The following is a 23,774-nucleotide window of genomic DNA, read 5'->3' as shown; positions in this document are numbered from 1 at the left end:
ATTTAAAGTGTGTGTGTGTACATTTATTTAGCCTCAATTTACAGGAAGAATCAAAGCACATAAATCTCCTGTCACATATATCAATTATAGTACAAGGTTATTGCACTGAGAGCCAGAGCTGCTCTGCCCTCTGTTGCTCATGATATTTAATGCGTCATACTTTTCTCATCAAATTTCAACGTTTAGTGCTGCAAGAAAAAAAAAAAAGACAACAAAAAGGTTACACCAGAAAATGTTGAGCATGGTGTATGGTACTGTATGTTCAAGTGTTATCCTATATCACTATAACAACAATATTTTATCTCTTCTCACAACAAACTCTCATGACTGGCAATGTACAAATACACTTTTTTTCTTCATATTCAAGAAAACCAATTTGATATTCTTTGTATAAAATGTAACAGTGTGATTGCTTTCTTTTTTTCTCTCTCTGTGGTGAGGTTTTGTCCAGTTATTGTCACACATGTTGTCATTCAGATGTTAGAATATGTTTGGTCCAGATAATGTGTGAATAGTTTTGGTCTTTTAACTACATACTGACTGAATAGATATGATCATCTGTGTGTATCACAGCTACAGTTGTTTTTAGAATATAAACATTGTCATAAGAGCCGGAAATGTTCTGAGCATCAAACTGCAGATAAAACACAATTTGTAAAAATGGGGCAGTGCAATGCGCAGTGATGACAATTTCATAAATATAGGCAATGAAAAGTCACAGATGACTTTTGGACTTCTAATAATGTGTCTCAAATGTTTTGGATTGATCAGTTTTCCCATCAATGTGTCATCACATAGTGGATCTGTGACACTATTATCAGCCACATTTTTTAATGGTCAGTCAGAGATGGCACAGGAGAGTCGGAGAGTGTGGAAAGTAACTTTCACAATAAACACTGTTTGTTTTTAGCTGAACAGCATGTGATAAAGGACAGACAAAGCACTCATTCACAGAGTTGACCAAATTGAATGCATAACCAAGCTGACTTGCGCCAGCTGCCATACCCAGGTTATATGGAAGTGCACCAATGGCAAGGAAACCCTGGGGTGCTGTCACTGCCTCCGTGACAGGGAGCATGCGGGGACGTAATGGTTTGCCCCCACTGTCAGCTGCAACCGCCCAGCAGACCTCAGCGAGGACAGCTCAGGAGGTGTGCAGCTTTGTTGTTTACTCCCTCTGAGACAGCTTGATGAATGGATATCTGCGTGAGTGTATAAATTCTTTGCCCCTATAGATTTGTTGCCTCAGCCTGTTTGTGGCCAGTTCCCGGCAGCATGCTCCGTACAAATTGTTTCAATAAATAATCATACAAATATGTCAGGAGACAATGCAGAATGCATACTCGAGGCTGCCAAACAGTTTCCCCCGTGATGGGCAAAAATCAATTAACACAGGTGTGTGGGTGTAATACTTACTTGGCAACCAATTAGGAAGTCTTACATGAAAAAATAAACATTTATGGACATCTATGTTTTTCTGTCTGTCACAATGCAGCAGCCTCTGACACAGAAGGTTGACAATGTAGAGAACATGTTGGAGTCTTTTCTGTACTCGCGTTAGTGTTTTATCATAGAAATTGTTCAATGCTTTCATTTCCAGTTAGATTTCAGCAATAAAGGTGCTGTTGCAGAATGTTTAATTGATGCTTACATTATAAATGTATGATTATGAATTTCTGACATTAAATTGTAGGGTGTAACATGGTTTCATAACAGTTTTTTTAAATACATTCAATAATTAAAAAAAGGAAAAAAGAAAAAAAGATTATATCATTCATGTTCTCAGAATAGCACACCCTTTTCTCCAAAACTTGAAATTAGTTCAGCAGGACCTTGACACATGTCCAGTCCTGACATAAGCTGCATTTACAGGGGTGGCGACAACAACCACCACACAGTAGGATCAAGGTCAGTATGGTGTTTCTCTCGCTCCCGCTATATCGCATCCATCTCTTTTGCTGCATTCCAGAAATGCACTCTTGCCGCATACATTCCATTACTATATTACAGCACATTTAGTAGAGAGCTTAGGTTATTTCCTCTCATGCTGACAAAAACAATTTCCCTCTCAGGTCTTAATGAGGATTGCAGAGCCTTTCAAATTATGGTTCCACATAGCTTATCACGTCTTGGCCTATGTGATATTGATGAGAGGCAAGCGACTGCATTCATGAAATTAAGGTCCTAAAGTCACTGCAACAGAATGCACAGCAGTTAGCATTTCTTCTGATGATTTAAAGGGTCTATTCACTGGCGAGTGCATGGTTTATAGCTTAATTCGTGCTCATAATTCAACCACAACATCATTATATACTTTGAATCACAGCCCCTACACAAGGTGAAATGGGAGAGTAAAAGAATAGGTACAAATGGCCGTGATCAGGACAAAGGAGGAAGTGAAAAGAGAGCAGGGGAAGTGTCTAAAAGAGAAAATGGGAGCGTGACAAACAGTACAACAATGGAGTAATCCCTGTATTTCCTCATGATTGAATAATTTTTTATTCATTAAAAAAAGGACGACTTAACCAGTTTTTTGTTTGTTTGTTTGTTTGGTTTTTTATGACAGAAACTCACCATTACACCTGCGATAACATGCCAGCATAAAGTGAAGCACACAAACACACAAGAACACTGGTATTTAAATATCCTTATTAAAGATGCATGAGTGAAGAAGAAGAAAGTGTTGATTTATTCCGTGTATATTCACTAAAAACCTGGCAACTTTAAGCCTGACACATTCAGGACTCATTCTATAACTGCATTTTGACATTTAGACCTACAGCAGGGTGATAATTATGTGAATTAAGTCACAGTTAAGTGGACTTTTTTCATTCGGTTATATTTGGAAGAACCTAAATGCAACAATAATGTCACTGGTGTCAAAATGGGGATGAAACAATTTCTGTTCTATTTAAGCAACACAGTTATAACCAGCCTTGATTTTGCTTGAACACATCATTTTTTTGTTGTTCGCAGCTGCAACTTTTCCCCACACAGTCGATGACACATTCAGCTGTGGCACCCCAACTGAGAATGAAAGAGAGGAACAATACGTCCTCAGGAAGTTGGGTTATCTAGTGCTGACACTGAACTTTAAATTGTTGTAATTGCAAACTTTTTCACTCTGAAATTCTTGTGCAAGATTTAATTAGGGTGACCACAGTGAAACCATAGCATAGGTAATGTAGACCACTGAAATTATAGGCTGTGGATAAAGCAGACTTCAGGTTTCAGATTACTGTTAGTAGAGTTAATCGCCTGGTCGTCATACTTGCAAGCTGTTGTGGATGACAGATGCTGTAAGAATAACATCCTCTGCCTTCCGGCATTATTGCCATGATGTAAAATTGTATTTTTAAGGGTGTATGGACGTGTCTCCTGGCTGAAAAATGTATAAGACAGACAGGCACACGCATAGATGGGGGTCTGTATGATTTTAAATAGATTCATGTGGATGCTCTTCCACCAATTAAAGTGATGAAAATATCAGAGGCCTGCGGTCAGTCTCACACCAAATATTGCAACTAAACACGCACACAGTTCATTAATTAAACAAATGACAGATTGGAAACAACCGTGTTTTCATTTCTTTAAAGACATTGTTGCTGTTCTCACTATTTCAGCTCACCGTAGTAACACAATTTTCAAGAGCATCACAATCACATGTCAAGCCTGTCCTTGGGAGAAAGTGCAACAGTGTGAGCTATTCAAAGACAGGTCAGAGAAATGGTCAAGATTCCCAGAAGGCAGTTGCTGATGACAACAACCAGTTGACAGATGGAGAGGGACCCAATAAGTTAAACCAAGACTGATGTGACAGGGGCCGCCATTAAGGCACTGACCAGCTGACAGACTGTGTCATACAGACAGACGGACATAGGCAGAGAGAGGAGAGGGGCAGCCGCACAGAGAGGCACCAGGCGGAAAGACAAAAGGGTCTGACAGACAGACACGTAGCGGGTGACAGATAGATAGCGGACCGGAGAGGATGAGAGACAGACACACAGACAGACAGACAGACAGACAGATTCAGTTGAAACTGGATATTTTTATGTGAGATTTTGATTGAGCTGTCTGAAAGCTATGCACCTTACATAAAAAAAAAAAAATCCATTTCTTTTCATTGATGCAGCCATGAAAATATGTGTGAATATTTCACTCAGTAGCTGCAATGAAGTGTTGCGACAAGCAGATACAAAATAGCATTTCTCTTATCGTCATTCAATATAAAATGTTTTGACTTTAAAGCCTCTGACATTTCCCTTATGTTTGTGCTTGTATTTCACAATATACAATCTCATCACGGAAAAAAAAATCTAGCAGCCTATGGAAACCCGCAGTTAATAATGCCAGTAAAGTATGTTCAATATTAGAAAATTGTAAATGACATATTGTCTGTATTTTTACATCCTGAGATTAAGCAGTCCAATCAGTAGTATCACACTTTTGAATGTGGCATTATTATTATTTTTTTTTTTTTTATTTCACAGTGGTCGATTCAAAGAAATCACAATCTTTTTTCCATTACTACTTTCCAACTGCCTCCCCTGATTAACTATAGTCGGGACTTTATCAAAAAGATGGTGGACATAAGATGTGTCCCAATTCAGGGGCTGCTTGCTACGGAGAATGCCGTTGCTTTCGTAGCCGTTGTAGACAGTGTAGGCAAAACCGAAATGAGTCTGGCCCACGAATGATTTCCGCTGTACGTCACCTGCTGTGCCCGCCCTTACCTTTGCGTCGCAAAGCGCTGCTCCTGTCGCCGAGCAACCTTAACAACACATAACTTTTTATTACACAAACTTCAGGTTTTAAGGCCCTTGGTTTTTTTGTTAGCTGTTCAACTGAGCTGAAACCCAATACTTACCTTTTAAAAGCGTTATTCACGGGCTCTCTGTCGGCATGGCCGCGGGAACTATAGGAGCTAATGGCGAGGGCATAATATTCTAATTGTGTTGACATGACCAGTTCTACTCTGCCTCAGAATGACTTCTTACATTGACCCTAACCATTCTTACTCTGCATGCCTAAACCTAACCAATCCAACCAGCGAAGACAACGGTCATTAGCCAATCAGGGGCAGTGTAGGGCGGGTCATGTCAACTCTGGTAGGGTTCGTAAGTTTACATCGGCTGCTTTAGCATTGATAGCTAATCGAAGGATAAAATCACAACGTGGGAAAATCTTATTGCAGATTTTTTTGGCAAACCACCAGCTAAAGAGAGCACAAATGAAGTCCAGCCTTCCCAGGAGAGCAGCTCCAGCAGCACCGTTTTCGTTTGGTTTTAGTTTTTCCTCGGAGACGGAGACTGCCGCCTGATCAGCGTTAGCACAGTCAACGATGAGGAATCTGCTGTTAACAGGTGTCAGGGTAGGACTAACTTGGCGGCATTTTAGGAGCGTCTCCAGCCACCCAACTTAGATTTTCCGATCAGACGTTTTGGGAAATAAACTTTCTGCCGTGCATTTACACCAACTTGGTTTGCTAAATGGAAGTAGCCTCATTACGTGGCGGAGTGTGGTCACGTTGTGTGTTTTGCTTGTGTGAAGAGGCAGCAGAGGGAAACCGGTAGATTCGATGCCCCTTCACCTTCCCGGGGAGCTGGACCCAGGCCGCCCTGATATCCAGCTCAAAATGCTAGGCATTGTCACCAGAGAGTCTTCTGTCAGAGTTCAAGATGACGCATCATGTCTACCCTAAGCTCCATCCACAAACATTTTAAACTCATTGGACATCCATGCCCTGATGAGAGACTTTCCACATTTGGATTATTATAACTACTGGACCACATTGTCTGCAGCTCAAGGTAAGTTATTTTGTTTAAGCTGCCGCCGAGCAGTTTAATATTCAGTTGTCACATTATGTAATATACAAATGTGCACATTTGGATACGTTCTTTAGTGCTGTGTGCAATGAGCTTTTGGACCTGCTAGTTGCAATAGAGGCATACATTTGATGGTGTAGAATTGTAAGCTGCCGCTGAGCAGTCTGATCTTCAGTTGTCAATAACTTTTAACATCACACTGTCACTTTGTTGCAAAAATGTGCGTATTTGAATATGTTCTTGTGTGCTATGGCAATGGGCTTTTGGACCTGCTAGTTGTAATAGAGGCATACATTTGATGGTGTAGTGTTGTAGGCTGCCGCTGAGCAATCTGATCTTCAGTTATCAATAACTTTTAACATTACACCTATACCTTTGTTGAAAAAATGTACGTATTTGGATGTTCTCGTGTGCTGAACGCAATGGGCTTTTGGATATGTGTATTGCAATGTTATGGCATTATTGTGAGATATTTGTAAAATAGCATTATTGAGTCCTTTTTTTTTATAGACCTGGCTGCTGTTGTTACTGCTGCTGCTTATTTGGTGTGTGTGTGTGTGTGTAATAGTATTGTTGTAGACCTATTTTGTATTTGTATGGGTTGGGGTAAAATGCACCTCCCACCACAACACCCCCAATTTAAAACATCTTCTATATTATTTTCATTACCAGCACACAATGAATCTGGGCATCGGTTTGGCAATGAAGGATCGACCTGTTGGAGCCTTTGTTGCCCAGGAAAAGAAAGCTGTATTTGAAGGATCCTTTGAAATGGGACAGCCATGTCACGTCTTTGTGATGCAATTGGTCTTCAAATGCAGCCCCCGAAAAATGTGGTCCCTGAATTGGGACCCTGAAAGCATTCTTCTGTATGTATATGTACTTTATGCAATTATACTGAATATACATTTTTTAGTAGCTGCTGGTCAGCCAGCTACAAATGGTGAAACACAGCATCTTGAGCAAAAGTTATGACACAAATGAAGTTGTCGGTTTATTCTCTTCCCATTGTTATGGAAACGAAATGGCAAGCTGTCAGTTATGTGAATGAATGATGGCAGTGAGTGTATGACATGATGATAAGGGTTGCTGCTTTGATGCCAGCACTGAGAGGCAAACAAATATTGTTGGCATGGACTGAAAGCTTCATCAAATGAATTTAGCAAAAATCAAGTAAACAGCCCTGAACTAATCTGTGTTTTTTTTTTTTTCCCACATTATTTATAGATTTGGCTCTTGTGTTGTTTGGGTTTCTCAAAATATCAGAATGTGAAATAACAATGAATCTGACAGCTGTGTTTTGCTCTGTGAATTGGACATGTGCTTGTTATGCTCCTTTGATTTCTGTGGTCTATCGAGCATTGTAGCATTCTCGGCACCACTGAACACGGCAACGAAGAGCAAATATTTAAGACACGACTGACCACCCTCAAAAAAGACATTACTTCTGTACTCTAATTAGTCTGGGCTCTGTTCCAGATCAGCACGGTAAATCCATGCATGGTGTTATATCAAAAGCCTTGACTTTAAAAAGCTTCTTTTTAACCTGCTGGAGTTATAATCACCAATTCCTCTGCGTGACCTTGAGTTTCACCTTCTGGCACCCTGACTAGTGCACATCAAAGAAACTTCAAGAGCCACATCTGGCCCTCTAGAAAAAGATGAAAAAGTGGTGCAACCTCAGGCTTTACTCTTAGAAGTAGTAATCTCCTGTGGTTAAAGGTACCTCAAAATATAAAAGAACTGTATTGAGAGACTAGATGAGAAGGAGAAGAAATAATCTCTCGACTCAGGGATCAGTTGTCACTCACCATTTTCTCTGCTTTCTCCTCTACATAGAGGCTAACTGCATAGGTTTCAATTATTGTTTTTGCTGTAGGCGTGGTTTTCTCTACTTGTATAGAGCCTATACTTACATGATGAATGCGCACTGGTTTGACATGTTTTAATATCTAACAGGTTCAGACGGGATGGGAGGATTTGCTTCGACCTGGGCGTGTGGGAGTATGACAGTTATGTATGAAACTAAAATAATCTCTTCTGAACATGTGGAAGTGGGTTTCTTTCTAAAATAAAACGGAATAATCTGAAAGACTTCATTTTGGCCCCATCTCACTATGAAAATGTGAATGAATTATTCACCACACAAAGTACTTTGGGTCTAACACCTTAATCACAGCATGTGGCTCTTTCCCATGTTCTTCACTTCAAGAGATAACTGTGCATGTCCAAGGTCCAGGGTCATCATAATTAAATGATCTTGATTTGAGGCAACACATTACATGCTGGGGACTGGTTAATAATTGCTGTGTTATCATCATGGAAGGGTCATCCCACCCTCCCTGGGGATGCAGTGAACGGTGTAGGAGTTAATGATATCCCAGGGGACCGTATCAATCCATGCTATATTTAAATGTCACTTCAATTTAATCATTCAATTAAAGAGCTGGTAATTGCAAGGCATATTAACAGACTATCAAAAATATCTTTCCCATGCTAATAAATCACATTTTGGAATTTTCTTTTTTTATTTATATGGTAAAATTTAATATTTGTTTGTTATTTTCACAGTTCATTCTGAATTTTTATGGGGTATTAGTAGTCAAGAGACTCCTTGACTCATAGTCAATGACAACACTTTTTATACAAACATAACTTCAAGTTGTTTTGAGAGAGTAACTCTGCTAGCAGCATGACTCTAGGGATGGAAATGCAGGTCTGTCGGCCCACCACTTTTGTTGAAACTGAAATATCCCAACAACTTCTGCATGTGCTGCCATGTAATTTTCCTACCGACATTCATGGTCCCAAGAGGTTGAATCCTTTTGACTTTGGTGATCCTGTGATTCGTCCTCAGGTCAAACTTTTAATTTATCCAATACATCAGTTTGTGACCAAATACCAGCAAAACTAATGTCAGCCTCAGCTTTACTTTGTGGTTATTGCTAATAAGCATGTTTTAGCATGCTAACATGCCACACTTAACATTTACCCCAAAGCATAGCCCCACCGTGCTGCTGGCACAGATTGGACTATTGTAGTCTTGACAATGTATCTCAAGTTTTAACCAATGAGAACTACTATGTAAAAAGACAGTATGTTATGAATATCAATTTTGCGTAGCTTGGGTTTTTGTCCATGTTCAAATTTCAAATAAAAACTGGCAGCCTTACTGATCAGCATGCCTTGTGATGTAGTGATGATTCAGTATACTGTACATGACTGTTCAGATTGCACTTAGAGTAATTTTACGCCTACAGTACACAGATGTTTTCATTTATTTTATCTGATTTGATCCCCCCTCAGGATTGTGTAGGAGTTACCAGTGCAAACCTGTTTGACATCTCCCTGACTAAGTTTTGTCACGCCTGTTATGGCGGAAAAACTCGAGCCCTTTCATCTGACGAAGGGTGGGCTCCATTTGGCCTTTCCAGCATGTTGCTTTTTTGCAGCAGCAGTGATACGGGCAAAATGTTAAATAGAGTGCCAGCAGCCAGTATTGCTTGGAAGGTTTATCAGCCGTTGATCAAACAGTGGTAGTGTGTCAGAATACTCCTTAGAGTGAATATAAAAAACATGCTTCTAATCAATAGGTGTATATGGCTTGATGTGCGACCCACCCATTTCCACTCCCCTAACCCCACCCCCACATTTCTACTACCTCGCTCCGGTCTACTTGAAGACATGAATACGCTTAGAGTATGAATACAGAGAGCTGTTTGATTATTTAATCAGACACCTGAGCGTTTTATAAAATGACACTGAGATACAGTCACACAACACGGCCGATTACACCGGGAATGGACAGGCAGTTGTGATCAACCACATTAAGGTGCGGAAAAGATAGGAAGAGAATTGCAAAGAGAGATTGAAATGGATTTAAATGAAGAAATTGAACTGAGAGAGCAAGCACATCAGATAGGGCATACAGAGGCATAAAATTACAGAGAGAGACTGAAATAAGATTAAATTAAAGAGAGAAGAATAGGCAGCAAGTATGAATGAGAAGATAGGGAGAGGGGAAAGAGGCAAATATGAGTGTGATAAGAAAGAACTTTAATAAAAGCAAAATCAGACAGTTTTTAAACCCCTGATGAGAATCCAGATTAGACTTGCTTTTAAGGAAATAGTAGAACAGGAAGGTTTCAACATATGATAGCGCCAAATCTGATAGGGCATTATGTGAGAACAGATATGCTGCATGTTGAGTTAAGGAGAAAAACTTTAAAAGACCGTATCATTGTAATGATGCGAGTTTCAGCATCTTTTGGATCGATCGGTGCAGCCTCATTTGCGGATACCCTCCAGTTATGATTGATAGAGCCATAAAATGAATAGCTACACTGAAAAAGTAATGTTATTCTTCCTCAACAGTGGAACCAGCTACAAGAATCTTTAAAAAATGCTCTCAAATTGTTAGACCAATAGCTGAAATGCTGGATTTTAGAGGATTAATCCCTGATGAGAAAAATACAAATTAAAAATATACAACATGCTGCAGCTATTTATCTAAACCTAGACAAACAGAGCAGTTATAAACCCAAACGATCATCTTAACTCTTCTTTAAGAACCTGAATTAAATAGTAAATCAAAAATAAAGGAGGAAGAAGGTGGGAATTTTACATGAAGTTTAAGGGGATATTAAACTGCACTTTAAAAAAACCCCACTATATTATGCATGAAATATTAGACCCCAAAAGTCTGAGTCATTGGAACAAGCAGGATGAATTTCCACCGAGGCAATCACATTAAAGAAAGGTGGTGAATTTGATGAAACACCTATCAAGCACCTATAATTTCTCAGGACTGCAGTCCATCACACCAGGAAACCGGAATGCTTAAAAGAAAATGAGGAGGAAAACCACACAGAACCATCTAGTAGACTTATGGAAGAGGAGCTTGTTCATAGCACTTTTCAAAACAGTGGTGCGTTTAAAAGAACAGACACAGAGTGTGAAGGACATCAGACAGAAGGCGAGTTTCAAGATGCCTTCTAAACATGTGCAAAGATTTGGTTTCTCTGCAGAGAGGCTGTGTCAGAGACAGGAAGCTGTCGAGGAGAAACAACAGCAAAAGCTTAGCCACCTCAAGTTTTCAGCCTTGACCTTGGAACAGCCAGAAGTCGCTGCTGTTAGGACATGCAAAGAATAATAAAGTAGATACTTGGAAAGATGGCAAGCAAGCAGGTCATTTTGCCAGAGGCAGGGTGATATTTCTGGCATGCAGGGGCGATTCTGTCTGGTCTGGTAGGTATAGGTCATAGTGAAGAAGCAGTATTGCAGGTCTTTGCTGCTAAGCTGCGACATAGGCACTGTGACACATTGCAACATTTCCTCTGTTATGGGGATATGTAAAGGTCACAGTGCTGTGATGAGGTGATTATCATTACCTGAATAATTATTAGAAAACAAACCCACAACATACTGTATGAGTTTAACCAACCCTCCTGAAATGGCTCCAAAAAGCACAAATTGTTGTGATGAAAATCACACACAGACATATTGAACCTTTGATGCTTCCTGTGCTGGAATATCTAGAGGTGAGGCAACTTGTAACAGTTCAATATCATTTATTAGAAAATGCATGAGCCAATATGTTTTGGCCACATCGTGCTCCTTGTCTTATTCTCTCAGGATGTTCTTCTTATCCAGTTTTCTATTGGACTGAATCCCAGTGGGTCCTCTGTGTACACCCTGGACTCATTTTACAGAATGTACAGCTTAATGTCTATTTAATCATCAGTTACAGTAAGTCTAGTCTTAGTCAATGCACATCCTTCATTAACAGGATAAACTTCTACTCCATTAGGATGTTCTATTGGATAACATATCAGTGGTCATAATTCGAGATGATTGATGTTTTTAATGTGTGATGTTTTTTTTTCCTTCATTTCTCTGCCTCAGTTTGATCCACGTCTTCATCCGCTGCATGTCAGATTACGTACACGCCGCAAGGGACACGGGTGGGTCATATTTTATGACTCAAAAGTCACTCTTGAGGCAGAAAGCAGGCCGCCCAATGTGCATGGTCATTACTGAAAACCTGAAAGATCTTCATTTGAAATATAATTTCCCTGTCTGTGAGAAAGTTTGACCGGTGGTGATACAGAAAAGACGGAGTGATAGATGATGTGGTAATAGGGGGAATTGACAGGCTTACAAGTGCTTGAGTCACAGTCGAAATCGCTGTTGAATCCCTCCACTGCAGGTCAGGTCATGGGGCCGTTCACTTAATCAGTAATCAAGATACAAAGCACAGGTTGGGGCACATAGAGTTGAAAGCACTTGTCAAATTATCTAGAGAGTATCGATCCAGTATCGATCTCTCCCACACTCACCCCAGACGGGAGTGTGGGAGTGGGCACTGTCCCTGGTGCTGAATAGTATTGGGATGTCTTGTCCAAGCTGGAACTCACAGCGTAGTACTGTCTCCTCTTTTCCCAGGCGGCGTGAGGGGAAGAGAAAGATGACAGATGATGATTGGTTTGGAAAAGGAGTGAGGGAGGGAGTCTAACGTGCGCAACTATTCGCTGAATAGTGAAAAGAGCCAGCAGCTGCATTTATCAGCTACTTAAAACGTCATCCTGAAGTCTGATGTTCCCCAGCAGTTTCACACCAATTCACAGTGGAGTTCATACGACCGCGATAACGGTAATGACTGCCATGTGAAATTCAACTAACTACCCCAAGAATTAGTTAAAACTGAGTAGCGCAGAAATCCAGTTGCCCATACCTTAGCACAGCTAGATAACTTATGAATGTAAGCTCTCTTCCATGGTTGACTACTTTGAGTCCAAATGAGTAGCATAGGAATATCTATGATGCAGAAAGGCATGGAGTGGAAAAAGCTCCTCTAAACATAGCATTCAAATCTATGTGAAGTGAAACCCCCCTGCTTATCATCCCTTATCATTTTTCTTTTCCTCTGTAGCGCCTGACATCTCACCGCCAAGTGAAGCAACAAAGGAATGGATTAACTTGCAGTGTCATCAGCACAACTGAAATAAGAGGAGGAGATGTTGCATTTCCCTAACGATACACTTGAAATGATAAAATCAAACACACAGTGAAGCACTACCTAAATAAAATTTGACTTTACAGCAAATCAGCAATGTTGCCGGATCAAGGATTGCATTGGATTGCATTAGCAATGTACTGACCTGTCTGGGAAGTATTGCAAAAGTTGGAGGATGTTGTCTCCGTGTTTATTGATTTATCTTTCATTTTACCTTAATTTGACAGAGCGCAAGGGGGGCGGGAGCAGGATAATGGCACGCTTCTCAAATGCTGGAACACTAGGTCACCACTATTTTTACCCACAGTTGGTACAAGACACAACTTTTTCTGTTTAGCCTTGGAGCTGTTAAGTTCCTGAATTCAAATGCAAAAGGGTAAGGAACATGTGACCCACACAGCTTGCCGTGTGTGTTGATTCTTTTATGTCACACACTTGTGGCTGGCAGTCACACGATGTGATGTGTCAGAGGATAAAGAAAGGGCTTTGGAAATCAAAAGGACGTTGTTACTGTGAATGTTATGTTCTCAGTGCCATATCAATATAAAAAAATCTTAAAAATCGTATTATTTGTAAATCATTATCATCGTGTCTGAGGGACATCTAAGTTCTAAAAGGTAGGGAATGGAAAAGTTGCCATCGCTGGCATGAGACCGTACGACAGAATCGAGTTGGAGGACAATGCATGGATCGAGGTCTTAACCTTAAGTAACAATGACATGCAGTTGTTCCTGTGGCTACTGTGACACGTTGAATGAAGACTTATACACAGATCCACAGAAGCTGTGCAGTATTGTGCAAACAGCATTAATAGTAAATAGGATGTTCCAGGCAGTGGCAGTCGTGGGAGGACAGTCCATAGATTTCCATAGCATAGCAAACAGCACCAGATGGTGTTGATGTGATGGGAGTCACAGGCAGCAATTCTTTATGCCCCCTTGTTCACCTTGCTATCACACAGCTTTTCCATATACGGCAGCTGACAAGTACGAGCATTCATCCACTCAGCAGGGCAAAAGAAATCTTAGCGAAAAAGAAAATCTGCCTGCGATGTGTAAAGGTCTGATCACAGCAGCTGCATTTTTTAAGAATAAGAAGGCAACTTTATCTACTGTTGTTCAGTATGCAGCACAGACAGTTATGTAAAGGAATTGGCCATTTATAGCAAATAGTTGTTTAGATTTAGTGGAAAAGGCTTTGCTTTTTCAGGGGGCTCTCTAGGAATCTGAGCAGCAACAAAAATTCTGCTGATGGAACTCATCCTGACAATAAACACATTCATGCACATGAAATTTTTAAACCAGCTAGAATGATCCTTTCTGAGTTATGGCATTGAATAGCCAGAGGTGTTTTTGCAGAGCATTTTGATGTCACAGTGAAGTTGACCTTTGACCATTTGGATATAAAATGCCATTACTTTATCATTGTCTCCTATTAGACATTTGTGTCAAAAAGTGTCATAATTAGTGTAGGAATTTGTGAGTTATGGCCAAAAATGTGTTTTGTGAAGTCACAGTGACCAAATTCTGATCAGTTCATCTGAGTCCAAGTGAACGATTGTGCCAGATGTAGTAAAATTCCCTCTGGGTGTTCCTGATATATCGCATTCACAAGAGCATGACGTCACCGTGACCTTGAATTTTGACCTTGGCGCACCAATATTTAATCTAATCGGTAGTCGAAGTAAATGTTTGTGTCAAATCTGAAGAAATTCCTTGAGGTGGTCTAGAGATATCACAATCAAGAGGCCAAGAACATGTGATGTCACCGTGACCTTGACCTTTGACCACCAAAATCTAATCAGTTCATCCAAGTGAATGTTTGTACTAAATTTGAAGAAATTCCCTCAAGGACATATTGCATTCACAAGAATGGGACAGACGGACAGTCGGGCGCACAGCCTGAAAACACAATGCCTCTGACCCTGGCTGTCACTGGCACGGAGGCATAAAAATTTAGTACATATGGCAGAGGATGGGGCGGTGGAGGGAGCTGCGGCAGCAATTGGCATGAGTATATGAGGTGTATCAGGTGGCACTGAAAACCTGCTTTAAAACTGCATCCATGTTGCTGTATGATAGTAGTTAGCTGGTAGTCAAGCATCTGAAGAATGTGCTTGTGAATGAAACAGCAGAAGCCAATCAACTAATGCAAGTGTTGTGGCTGAACCAACACTATGCTCCATTTTTTTTTTTCAATGTAAATTAATTGGTCTTCATGGTGCTGCAAGTTTAATTATGACTTATGTTGATGAATTGTAACATTTACAGCAAACTGCTTAGAAAATAGCCCAATTGTGTCACAGAAAATACAAACAAAATTAGTTGTCAGAAAAACTTTCCACTTTCAGAGATTTATGTCTTCCCATAAACCAGCACAAATGTTTATTAAACGGTGAAATTGACTGTGGATTGTCTGGTTCTAAATGCACAGATGCTTTAAGCTGCCTTTCCCTGTCACCTACCACCCACCTGGAACACAACAAGGTGGGTTCAGGAAGACAATTGTAAACTGATATTCAACAAGATATTGTGTCTGCATGCCTCTACAATTTGTTGAGTTTCCTGCTACAAGGAGACACTTTACCATTTTCCTGCAGCGAAAATATCTAAGAATACTTCTGGTATTAAGGACGTCATAAAACAACAACAGGTGAAACACAAACATGCTGCTGATCACATTTATATTTATTATATTTATTGCATTGTATGTAAATATGAAAATATGCACGCAATCTCATATTTATCTTGTCAATAGAGACAGGTAAAATCATAGGTTATATTCCTCTATTTTTGATATAGACCAAAAAATAATTAGCGCTGCTCACTGGTTAGCATCTGGCCTAGTAAAGACCAATAAAATGAGATGTCCATAAAAGTCCTTTCCACTCTGATTTACTGGTCTTTTGGATAGCTGCCTTGGCAATACGTAGTGACACGGTCTCTGCTAAAAGTCCCCATTGGGGCAGTATGAAGGGTGTGTCTAAAGTATGCACATGCACTCTGAGGCAAGGCCATCTCCGCGCCATCTGTAGTCACTCCACAGGAACATAACCAGCACCATTTATTGCACATATGATTACTAGTTGGCATACTTTTTTTTTTTTTTCTTTTACAAGCCATCTGCTCAGGAGAGGTGAGAAAGGATATGTGAAATGGAATACTGTAGCATATTGATTCTCTGCTTTAACACATTAATATTCATTCTTCGAAACTGACAGTATTTTAATTGTGCGAGGTAAATCTGTTAGGGTTGTTATTAGTCTGATCTTTACATAGTTTAATGAACAGTGATATATCTGCTGAGCAAACAGGGTGATATACACGTCTGCAGTCTGCTGTCCAAGGCAAGCTTGTCAGTGTTCCAGTTGATGTAGCCCTGAGGCTGATTGTGTGGACACGAGTCAAAATCTGCACAAACTAAACATGAACAATAAAGGTCAAATCCATAACCTATATTAAGTTAAATAGCTTCATTTTAAAACATTTTTATATACCACACACTTTGATGAATTTGTTTTTATTGCCATATGTGTTGTCTGGCAGAATACAAATGGCACAATCAGACAGGAATCCTTTGCGACTAAAGCTGTGACATCCTGTGCAACTCAACCCCCAACATCACAACATTTAGACGACATATTGCTCCTGTTTGTTCACAAACAAGCTGGCTCTTTAGGTGCAGCGTTTGCGTGTGTGTGTGCGTGCGTGTGTTTGTTTTTGAGCCCGTGCAACCATGATGTCTGACTCATTTGGTAACAAAGCTTTGGAGTCGATTCTAATAAAACCGGTGGAGGTGTCTGTCTCCCTCTGGTGTGTCAGTGTCACGGTGTTTGTGTTACATGAAGCTGAGAATGAGTGTCTGACTAACTGCTGTTTGGCCGTTAGAAGTGCGTCTTAATGCGGCTTCACACCTGATAACGAAGTGTTGTTACTCTTATGTGTTATGGTTTTTACTCTATCAATATAAATATCACATTTTGTCAGAAAAAAAAAGATGTTGTGACTTTTTGTGACATTATGAAACACCTGTATGAATTAACCTTGTTGTGCACCTTGGAGTCTCAACACTCTCCACTCATTGTTTCATTGTATTCTAAGTGTCAACGCATGTTGTGGTTTACTTTTATGATTATTATTTGATGTGAACAGCTCAGACTTTAATGGTTTCTGTGCAATTTCAGTGGATTAAAAAAGACCTACTGTTAATCCATGGGTCTAATACCTCAATGATTTAGAGTCCCATTAGCAATTATTATATTTATTTGAAATTCACAAAACATATTACAGAATTACTCTTTTAATAGAAATAGAAAAAAGTGACATTGTAATGCAAACATAAGCAGCCCAGTCTCTATATTTTTCTGTACAAATACAGGATATTCTGCAGCATATGATTTAAATCAAATGCATTTAGTGTTTATTTTTACCATGATCTTGAAATTACAATTAATACAACAGGCTAATCATTCTCATTCACTGGCTTTGCCTTTGCCATTGACATTGCTCTACTTAAGAAGATACAATGTTCTAATGATGTCAGTATAAATATGAAATAAATAAATTTATAAGGGCCAAATTCACTCATCAACTGGTTACTAATCGTCTTTTAGTGTGACACGGATTTTAATTTATTATATCTTAACTGAGCCTGGAAAATAGTCTTACTCCAATCAGGTAGCGTTGTTCAGGATGAATTGTGGGGCCACAGGAACTCAGGAGCTCATGCGTGTGAGAGTTACACTAATCCAAACACAAGATGATTCGCATTTAGAGTACAAAAAGCAGGATTAAGTTGTGGCTGCAATGTGAGCCTGGCAGAACTGTTTGTTCTCGCTCAGACTGCTGTCACAAAAACTGTTCTTTGCGCTTGCAATTAAAAGTGGTGTAAGAAGGCACAAATGCAATACAAAATGCTATGCCAAAATGTGCGCCACAAATCACACTGTGCCAATGATCCGCATTAACACAAAATCAGCTGTGCCAGTCTGCCCAAATCTCAAATGGGTTCATTTGGCAGTAGCAGAGCACTTTGGGCCAAAGATCAATGACTGACTTTGTAGCTGTCTCATTAGACTTGAGGTGTTATGCCCTGGGTGAAGAGAGAGGCTGAGCTGTCAACTGATTACCAGCTGGTAGTGATATGGATCAGACGGTTAAGAATGCGGGTTGTACTGTCCTGTAGCGTGTGTGTTATCTGCAGTTTAGATTTGCTTAGCAAAGCGCCTGTCAAAAGTTTTTTCAACTTTCACCTTTGAGCAAACTTTCACCATTTATAGGCAGAGGTTGGGGACATTTGAACATCGTTCAAACCCCCCACAGCATGGACCAGCAGCAGTGAGGGAGGCTGTCAAACTGAAGAAGGAGGCCATCCAAGCCTGGTTGGCACAGCCGGCTCCAGACTCAGAGGAAAGGTTGCCACAGGCCAAAAAGGCTGTGTAGGCCAAAAGGCTGTTGTGGTTGCAAAAACTGAAGGGTGTTGTTTGGAGAGGCTGTGGAGGATGACTTTTAAATGGTTTCAAACAGAGTCTGGATGGCAATTAGTAACCTAAGAGGGAAAGAGAGGATTCTACCACTTCAGCAGGGAAGAATTGTGCTGATTCAACTGGAGATGAATTTTTAAATGAATGTTATATTTAAAATTCATTACAAATATCACTGTACTGTATAGCGGTGCAGAAATGCAACATGCATATAGGTTTGAAACATTTAGTAGTATATGTTGTAAGAGTCATGTCGCAGAAATGAATCATACACCCACATTGTGTTAGATACAATGCAGGTGCATGTCAGGCTCTGTTGTTTTGCAGTGCTTCTTCTGCTAAGTGGAGGCTTAAAAGGAGATCAATATTGTGATTTTTGAGGTTTTACTTTGCTCCCCTCATAATCTCACATGCTGTTTGGTTTCATTTGGGGAGTGCGCACCAGCACAAAGACCCTAATGCCGAATGCAATTGCATTGCCGATTGGTGCAATAAATGGCTCTAAATCCTTTCACGTTGTCTGGCTGAAATTGTGTGAGTTCAGGCGGTGCACTGAAGTCATGCACACCATTAACTGATAAGTACTAGTTGTCTCTTACAATCAACAGTCACATTCAAACAAGTCAGTAAGACAGCCTTAATAATCTAACAAGCTTACACTCTCACTCTTCTGATCATTTATGCTGCTTCTACGTCTGCTGGTTGCACTGCTCACTCCTGCTGTAGTGCATGTGCTGATTTCTCCCTCCTCCACCTCCTCTTCCACCGTCTTATTACCATACTTGAGATGGCATCTTTTGCCTTGTGCATTATGTATATCCCACATCTCTGCGATATCTACCCTCTGGGTTCTCTTTCGTATTTTTCTTGTAGTTTTAATGTGCTCCCTCAGAATCTCATATGCTGCTTGGATTCATTTAGAGAGCACCGCCATAAGCAGAGTCTTACATTTAAAGATGGACGCCATTGTGGCTCAGTGGTCAGAACTGAGAATCTATTGGGTGGCTGAGACCTTTCTGTGTGAAGTTGATGTGTTCCCCCTTGTCTGGGGGTATCTGGTTTTCTTCCACAGTGCAAATTTAAATCTGCAAGTTGAAGGTGGAAACTAAAAATAAATAAATCTCTCTATTTGTTTTAGCCATACATTAGGCATTCAACCAGACCAGGGTGTACCCTATATATAACCCTGTATATAAAGATGTACGTAGCATCTGTGGTGTCACCCATAGCTTTCTAAAGAGCGGCTTTGAAATTCAGAGTAGGCTACTACGCTGTGGCCATCTTGGCAGTGCCTGACTCCCCCTTACTCCTTAATCCAAAAACGGACAAAGAGGTGGGACATGTGTGGAGCCGAGACTTCGCTGCATGCCGGTTTGTGGCAAGCATATGCCTCCCCACCTGTCACTCAAAGCTGCATACCTTCAATTATACATAAATTTCAGCCTTAATAAAATTAAAACCTGGGAGTTGTATAAAAATTGACGCGCCTGTACAGTTGAAGGGGGAAATTAGCTATAGAAACCAAAATCGTTTTCGTACCAGGCTGTAAACATGTTTATTTCTGTTGTAAAGTTGGGCATTTTAACATGGGAGTCTACGCAGATTGACTCGTTTGTTTGAGCCAGCCTCAAGTGGCCATTCGAGGAACTGCAGTTTTTGGCTTTTTCATGTTGGCTTCATTTTTCAGCCATGGAGGTTGCCGCTTGGGTGTACCCTGTCCAGCCCTGTTTGATCCTGCAGGATCTGTCCATTTGTTACAATGAAGAAATCTCAAATCTTTGATATGATGTGACAAAACTTTAAACTTCAAAGGGAAATTTCCATTAGCATTCAAGTGCAACACTTAGACATATCATTCTGCACACTGTACTGTAGGTTCAAGAAGACTTGCCATAGCTACCTTAACACACTGATGAAATAAAGTATCTTTTAAGCACGAGGTTTAACTCCTGGTTTAATATGTTTGAAAATAATGACAAAAAAATAAAATAAAATAATGCAGAAAAAAATACATGTGCTACAGAGGTGATATGTGATTGTGTTACCCTATCTTTCAATCTGCCACATCTGCTGCACCAACTGATGGGTTAATGAGGGGCACACATGTCCTGTCCTATTTCCTGCAATCAGCTCACTCAGACATTTTGACAGGAGGCAATTATGGACGAAAAATACTGAGGAGGCTGCAAAATTGCTTAGACACACACACACAACGATATATCTATTCGGAGGGTCAAAACTGCATAAGGGATAAGGCTCTGTGCACCTGATTGGCATACACTTCGGAATTCAACGTGACATGTACAGACTCTGGACCATTTAAACCCCAACCTCAATCACTTTTACATACAGAGTAGCTATACTATAGTTGACAGACAAATCAGGGTCATGAACAGATAGGCAATTCATATATCTTTATTTAAATAAGATTCTGTGGTGGACATTCAGTACATGCAAAATGACAGGCGCTATTGAAAAAACGAGCACCCCTTGCATTTGATCATCTATCTTATGTCATATAGGGTCATTATCTATATTTTTCCATGTTGAAAATTACTGCACCTGATGCACAGAAAATATATTAAAACAGGAGCAGACTTACATATCTTAGATTTTGAGTGAACTATTGAGATGACCTGTCAGGCGTCTGACTTGGGTAGAGGTTGGGGCCATTAAAACAGTCTGCTTCTGCATCTCCATCTTGCTGAGTGATTGAGTGATAAGGCATTCAGAAATGATGCAGGCCAGTCATACATCAACTAAATACTTCTTATAACCCGCCTCCACACCCCTGGATCCCCAAGGTGATATTGACTAGCGCTTGATAGAAAAGGGCAGTGGGGAGATGTCTATAGTCAGCGTGCTAACATCATACCATAATTAATCTAATACATGTCAGAAGCTTTTAATAATTAGTGTCTTGCTGTTTAGAAGATGAGGACTTTTCCGTTGTTGTATTAGCACTCGGTATGTTTCAGTTACAAAAGTTTCCATTATATGCAGAGGAAAATTCATTTGGTATTTTTAGTAAGAATCAGATACTGCTTATAATTACAGCCATCCTCCCTCTGGAAAGTTTGCTAATCAAAACATGACACTTTTAAATAAAGGGCTTAAGAAACACATTAAAAGGCCCCAGACTAATTCACAGATGCCTGGTTTCTGACAAGAAGCTGATTTAAACCCGTGAAGTGTCTCCTAATCTGCCCTTCCACCTTGGGCAATCTGTCATGATTGACAGTGTGTGTTCAGTGGTAACAACACAAACATTCAATCTGACTGCTGAGGCCCCACAAGGCATTTAATTTCCCTCCAATGAGACAGCTAGGGAGTAAACCCTGTGATTACAGGTATAGCACTGGTTAAAGTTCAGCTTGGCAGGATACTGCTCTCTGGTGATTCAGGCGCATTAACATCCTGGACACTCAAGATGATTTGCATGCATTGTCAGCCCTTTAAAAACATCACACTAAGCACTTGAACAGCTTGCTGCTGCTGGGGCCAAGGGGCCTCACACCTCCCTGCTGTCAAAGATTTGTACACTCGCAACCCTAATCGTGGTGTTAGTGGTGGTGAGGTTACATCTTATCTGTGGAGAATGACTATAGAGGTGATTTCATTTTGTTCATCTCATTACATAACTTTGGTGGGCAGTAGTTAAAAGCTACATTCCATTTTTTTCAGATTAAAGGCTCCAATTTTTAAATTAAATAACCTGAAAGGAATCCATATATTTTTCTTTATGAATTAAATGATTGATTATGACAACAACTTCGTTTATCAGTCTGCGATTGCCTGGCAAATCAGGACAATGCAAAGTAATATAGCCGGACAAATGTTTAGAGGTGTAGCAACAACATGTCACTAGCATTCATTGGACAAGATGAAATGTTGTTTGTCTGTATATTTCAAATTGTGTAATTTAATTTAAATGTATGTCTGACAAACATGCATTTATGACTGGATTGCTATTTTTCTGTATTTGACACATATTTTTCCATCTTTGTTGAAACACTTTTTTTCTATACTGTCAGACATTCGCATAGATATAGGTAGAATAAATAGATATTTTAAATGACAACAACGTTTACATGTTCGTAGTAGTAGAGGTAATAGCAGTTTAAAAACCAGTCTTGCAAAATGTTTCATAGCTATAAATAAAAAAGAAAAAAAAACTGCAATTTTTTAAGTCAAACATATGAGACTTGATTTGGAAAATTGTTCCATAATCCATTACAATTGCCTTGTAAGCCTTTCACCTCGTCTTGATGGTAACATAGCCATGAATCTTTTAAACCTACACTAAGGGGCAATTCAGAAAAAAATAATCAGATGCCTGGCTATTATAATTATTTGGAAAGAAGGTCAACATGGTTATAATCTGTGGGGCATTTAATCAGCACTTTTGCTTTCAGAGTTTTGAATGTTAGCCGCCCTCTTGCTCCTGTTGGCATTGGTTATTTCATTTTGTTAAGCTCTGAAGAGAGTTTCAAGTCCCTTGTTTGTCACACACAAGAGCTCACTCTGTGCTGCCATCCAGAACAGAATCCAATAAAAATAAACAGTCCACTGAAACTCACTGCAGCATGTTGCCCGCCTTGGCAACAGCTTGTGCCTCCAATCAGTAAAGTCTTTCTCACCGCAACAAGTTTTGTGAAAGTCTGTATTAATTCTGCCAAAGAGGTTATGTTTTCAGTCCCAATTGTATTTCTGTAAATATCTCAAAAACCTGTTCATTGATATTTTCAAGGGAGTTGAGTCAGGGGCCAAGGAACAAGTGATTCAATATATTAAAGTGGAATATTGTGAATATAAAGTAAGAAAGAAAATAATCATGTTGTTGTAATGACCTGCAATGACATTTGATTTTACAGGATCGCTCAGAGGTGGTTACGTGCTCTTTACACACAAACTTGGTTGCAGTTGCACAGTGTGTTTAAGAGTTATGGAAATTTTATATACAGTAGACCATGCCAACAGCAATTCAGGAATTCAGTATGGCATAAAAATTTATACTTTTTATTAGCTCATATGGACTGATGTCTAATGGGTTATGTTGTGAAAAAAATTCAGCAAAAAATTCAAAATTGGCATAAAATTTGTTTTCGAATTTGAAAGGGCTGTGACTCAACTAAAACATACAGTCAACATATTGCTATTTGTCAAAATTTCAAATCAAATTTCTTCACTTTTAACATGACATTTAATTCAAATCTGTTGACCAATTTTTGGAGACTGCGACATTTTCTTCATCTGAATGGGCAATATTGATCATATTTACTCTGCAGTATATTTTGGCATAGTTGTCTAACAACATAAGTTTATCTCACACAGCCCAGTCTGGCCTCCTGCTGTCATGATATTTTTTTTTCTTGGATATTGTGTTTTATAGAAGTATTTTTTTGCTTCCTGCAGGATGTCCCCATACCCAAAAGAATTGGCAACTGGGCTG

This window comes from Seriola dumerili, unplaced genomic scaffold, assembly GCF_002260705.1.
Source record: "Seriola dumerili isolate Sdu_G_001 unplaced genomic scaffold, Sdu_1.0 BDQW01001389.1, whole genome shotgun sequence".
Taxonomy (NCBI): domain Eukaryota; kingdom Metazoa; phylum Chordata; class Actinopteri; order Carangiformes; family Carangidae; genus Seriola; species Seriola dumerili.
This window is presented reverse-complemented; position numbering follows the sequence as displayed.